The sequence below is a fragment of the Bactrocera dorsalis genome, chromosome 2 (genome assembly GCF_023373825.1).
Source record: "Bactrocera dorsalis isolate Fly_Bdor chromosome 2, ASM2337382v1, whole genome shotgun sequence".
NCBI lineage: Eukaryota > Metazoa > Arthropoda > Insecta > Diptera > Tephritidae > Bactrocera > Bactrocera dorsalis.
In genome coordinates, this window is record NC_064304.1 from 14896949 (window position 1) to 14902948 (window position 6000).

The window sequence follows — 6000 nt, forward strand, 5'->3', positions numbered from 1 at the left end:
CACAAAAAAAAAATAATTTTTTTATAAGCCAATACTTCGGTCATTGCCTCTACATACATCTTCATCTATCGTAATAATAACTTTTTTGTTTTTTGGTTTTTGTCTTGAGATAATTTTGAGCAAAAAAAAATCTTTCTCTCCGCCAGGCACCTTTTTTCAAATAATTTTTTTTTTTTTAATGAATGAAATACTAAAATACATTAAACTTTAAGAATTTAGTATTTCTTGCTAGATAACATCTTCAAAAAAAATTTCCCAATAAAACGATTTTTTCAGACTAGCTAATGATATAATCCCCTAACTGCTAGTGCCAATACCAACTTTAACTACGCAATTTTCGCAGTCGTTTTGTCAGCGCTAAGTAGGCAATCGGCTGACTTTGTTCCACAAATAACACAAATTTAATTATTTTTTTACGTCTAACTTAGTATGACATTTAGCAGTAAAATTGTGTGCCAAAAATAGAAATATCATAAATAAAGACATGCTTACTACAAGTCGACAAGGTTAAGCTCAATAGGTAATAAAAAAGTAATGAAAGTGTCATTAAATTGTTAGCGTTTTGTTTATTCCATAAATTGAATTGAACTTAAATATAATTGACCTTTCCTACAATTAAACATTTCCTAGAAAGCTCTAATAATGAGTAAAATTATTAAAAGAAATTTTATAACAGAACATTGACAAGATTTATGATCACTTAAAATTCTGTGAATTCCCCTAACGTTCGTCATGGAGAGCAAGCACAGTGAAAGCTCATCTATGCGGACGCTTTAAAATGCGAAGAACGCTGATAAGCTATTTGACTGTATGTAGAGACCATTGTTCACTTGTCAGAACTCCCACTGTATATATATATGTATATATGTATGTATAACATCAACAATGTCAAATTTTTACTAATAAATATAAAAAAGTGATGTCAGACATTTGCTAATTAAGAATTTTTGCAATATAACGATTTCTGCGAATTCTTGGTTCTTCGTAATCAAAAAAATGTTTCTTGTTTGGAAAAAAACATACCGACTGTACGAAATATTGATAACATTTTTTTATAAATGAATTAACTAAACTAATAATGTTTTTGTACATTGTATTTTTTTCTGTTATTTTTTTATTTTGTTTTTGTTGCATTTACCAGTTCCACTGTTTCGATTTTGTCATATTTGGGTTAAATTTTTGGTTGTTGTTTTATTCATCTCTGGATGTATGTTGACTGAATTGGAAATTGAAGTATTTTTCAAACGCATTCCAACTCACTGACATGCTAGAATTGAGAATTTTTCTGTGACATCCGCCTTTGCTGATAATTCTCTAGTATATGTAGTACCAAGAGCACCGTCAAGATAGAGAGAGACCTCTCCGAGCAGTCCGATACTAAACGAAGTTTTAGTCAGGACAACTCCCTAGCGTGCGACTTCTTCAATCTACTACTGGAAAAAATAATTGGAGCTGCAGAGCTGTACAGAGAGGGTACAATCTTCTACCAAAGCGTACAACTGCTGCCGATAACATCGATATCATTGGCCATAACAACCGCGCTAATAGTTCCGCTTTCTCCAAGTTGGACAAAGAAGCGAAGCAAATGAGTCTGATAGTGAACGAGGTCAAGACGAAATACCTTCTGTCATCAAACAAACTGTCGTCGCATTCCCGACTTGGCTCCCACGTCATTGTTGACTGTCATAACTTCAAAGTCGTAGATGATTTCGTCTATCTTGGGACCAGCATTAACACCAACAACAATTTAAGCCTCGAAATACAACGTAGATTAACTCTCGTCTATAGGCCCTACTTCGGACTGAGTAAGCAATTGAGAAGTAAGGTCCTTTCTCGACGAACTAAAACCAAATTCTATAAGTAACTCATCGTACTCGTCGTGGAAGCATGGGGACATCAATTTATTAGTCGGCCTTAGAGGTACATATTCGAGAGAAAGTTTCTGCAGAAGATTTATGGACATTGACAACGCCAAACCGCAGTCGCTGATACGATGAGTTGTACGGGATATACGACGACACTGACATACAACTAGTTTAGCGAATTAAAAGACAGCGGCTATGCTGACTAGGTCCTGTCGTCCGAATAGACGAAAACACTACAGAAAGTTTTCGACGCAGTACTCGCGGGGGAAGCAGAGGAAGAAGAAGACATCCACTCCGTTGGAAAAACCTGATGGGGAAGGACATAGCTTGGAATCTCCAAACAGCGAAAAGGAAAAACGACAGGCACGCTTTTGTAAACTCGGCTAAAGAAGAAGATATCTAGCAGGGAATATATACCCATTCTATGCATTTTTCAAAAATTTGGGTTACGATTACAATTGAAAACTGAATGTTAATCAAAAGAATTCCTGATATGTTTATACTAAGATACAGAATACACACAGTAAGACAAGAAGTTTATCAATTTCGTTGAAAGCTCTTGTACTATATATCCTGACAGGCGACATGGAAGTTTCACTTCTAATAATGGTTAAGTCCTAAACCGGAATGGCCATACCAGATATCCTCTAGACTTATAGCTAATGCTCGTTGACCATATGTATTGATCTCTATTTCTTTAGAGAGTAACAACAATTTTCGAAGGAGTTGTCCCGTGTTTTCTACGATTCAAGGAACATAATGGTGTTACGAATCTTGATATTCTTCAAACATTTTTTTTGTTTGATGAATGAAATGACATTATTCACAAGATGTAAATTTTTTTCTTAGGATTATATATTAATGTGAGTTGAAAATCGGAGACCACGTGAAGCTCAAGTTGAAAATTTTTGGTCTAACACTGATCTTTGTCTAATTGCAATAAAATATTAAGCGTTTTTTGCTTTTGTTTTAAGGTTTACCTGATTCACTGTTCTCCTTCCGATTGGCACTAATCACTTCATGCGCCTGAACGCATTGGCGCATGCGCAGCATAATGTTAAATGTCTGTGGTGCATCACTCCACCGATCTTTTATTGAAATTCTCACACTTTTCCATGTGCTGTGCAGTCACTTGACACTGCACTTCAATTGGCACATTTGGTATTTAAATGACTCTGATTTACAAGCGTTATTCGTTCAAAAACAGAAAAAAGAACGCGCAGAAAGGTATGGATGTAAAAGTAATTCAACTTGAATCCTCTTACATGCAAGCTCGTACATATTTGATTCTTTAAGCGCCACTTGCCTGTCAAATCCAAAATGCTAAGCAAACAAATATTAACCCTCTCTAAGTCGGCAGTGCAACCGGTTGTATGTCTTTCCTTTCCTCTTTGTCGCTTTTGTTATCGTCATTGTTGACGCTGTTCATTGTGTGCGATTGATGCGCTTATGTCTGTCATATGCTTGATTCGTGCACAGTGTGCAGTGCCAATATGTAATAACTCAAAAAGTTTGCATTAAAATAGGCAAAATTGGAGAATATGATAATCAATAAATCCCTACTCTTGTATATGTTTCAGCGCTTACTTTGAAGTGGGGTCAACAACCCTAGTGGAGTTTTTGAATCTACCGACACCCATATGTTCGCTTTAAACCTACATTGAAATGACTATAATGTAACAATTGGTGAGCGCCTGTCTTAGAGCGGAATTTTCTCTGTGGATTTTGGGACCCTTCCTGCAAAAAGAAAGGTGAAATGAAAATTACTTCCTCAGCGAATTATTCGGACATCTATTACCAACATTTTAAAGACTATATTCTAAGAAAACGCTATTAACTACTAAAGAGAGTTATCAATATTCTGTTAGTTGAAAATTCTTGAAAAACACATATAGTGATCGTGTGAAGATTGCTATAGTCATCAAGGAATGAAGCGAAATTTCGTCTAAGAATTAGATTGAAGAAACCACTGAGTCGATCAAATTTTTTTCCGCTACAGTTCGAATAAATCTTGTATTCATTCCTTCTGCTATCTGATGTCCAAGAATATTATTTCGGCTCCATAATCCGCATAGTTTCAAAAACGAACTTAGGCTACTCAATTAATCCAGTGACTGGAGCCCCAGACCAGGGCGCCTTTAAATTAATACATAAGTTTGTAAGGTGTGTATGGCACTCTCACAAATGTTAAATTTCCACTACGTTTAGGAAAGATGGATGCGATAGGGACCATAGATCAAATATTTAATCATAATTCAAGAAAGGGTTGAAGGTTACTGTTACCTACTAACTAAAGCACATAAGTCCTTCTCTTTTAGTTCACACTCAGTTAACTCGCAAGCTTTCACCTTGTGTTTAGGCACGACAAGCTTAAAATTGACTCCTTCTTCCCAATCGCCATATTATTATTCTGTATTTAAAAAAGGTATTATGGCGACAATGAATTTTTGGGTCCAAAATATGTTCTAGCATTATGGGATAGGATTTCTTCTATGCAATCAATTTCGCCGTAAAATTATAACTAATTTTTCAATAGAGACGCTACAAAACTAGACCGATAGGGACAGCAAACGACGCCATATTTTTCTCCCGCTCTTTTAACAGCTCAGTAAGATTTGCCATTTTATCATGGAAAGATATATGTACGATCCAACAACGAGACTAAATTATTAAAATTTACTCCCAGAATTCGGAGTCAGTGGCCTCAACTTTACGAGCGCTACGACCAATTTATGGTCGTCATAATCGTCCTGTAAGATCAACAATTGAGCGGCCAGTGAAAAAACTTTAATCCACAGGCACAGTACAATATTTTTCGGTGCCAGTGAGGAAAAGAAGTGCCCGTAGTGTTGAGAGTATTTGCTGACGCTAACGCATCAATTGAGGGAGATCCAAATCAGTCTCTCACAAGTCGTTCTCAAGTGTTGGGCATCTCTGTGACGTCGTTGTGGCGAATTTTACGAAAAGATTTTGGCCTACGCCTTTACAAGATCAAACTGATGAATGTACTGGAGTCGCTTGACCACTAGAATCGTACTATATTCGTGAATTGAGCTGAACAACAACTTTTAAAACATCCGTATTTTCATCAAAAGATCATCTTCAGCGATAAGCTAAATATGCTCCGTACTGCTTCCGTGATGATCAAGACCTGCACGTTACTGTAAAAGGAGTGTCGGCCGATTTATGGATGAAAATTGGGTACAGAGTCTGGACTTCTGCAAAAGTGCCCATGGTGGCCGTGCAAAAGAAATCGAGTTCCATACATAATTACATCGAATGTACTTTCACAGGAATAAGAATTTCATTGATATCCCAAACCATGTTTGTTTTATTCTACTCTTGTAGAGCTCTTCTTAAAAACCCCGTCACTACTCTATCTACTAAATCAAAATTACGATGAAGTTCTACTAAACAATATTTCTTATTTACTGACTATTTGTCGTATTTTTTATTTTAGTTCGGAAGATAATTTCCGATAATAGAAACTTTAACTTTCATAGCGAAACATCCGATGTATTAAAATTATTATTTATTTGTAATTTTTAACAGAATGACGCACTGTGCCACCGCTGCACTATATCTCACAGGAACTCTATGTGCCAAGGTGTTGTAAACAAATGAGTGGATGAATGTGTAAACCATCAACTGAACGGTAGTGAATGAAGTGGCTACCACGGTAACCGCAACTACTGAGGAATGCGTGTGGTAAATACTTGTACTCTTGCAACGCGTTTATAATGACTTTTAATTTTTGTCTCTCGATTGCGCTGTGCTGCATTCATAGAACGTGGTGCATACTTACACATGTTTGTACTGTTCACTTTGCATAAAACCTCTTTGATCCACTTTTCCGTATGTAATGCGTTAAACGTTACACACCTATTTATTTACAAACATACTTACTATTGTAGATGTACATATATTTTAATTTATGAATCTCTTGAGACAAAGTGAAGGCAAGTGTGTCCGAAATAGCGAAGCGTGGAAAAGTCGACAAACCACGAAAAGTATGCTTGGAAATGTCAATAAAACAGTTATACTTTTTTATATTTATTTAATACATACATACATACTTACATTAAAGATTATAGGTATTGCTGATTTCTTCCTGTTCTTAATTAACATTCGAAAC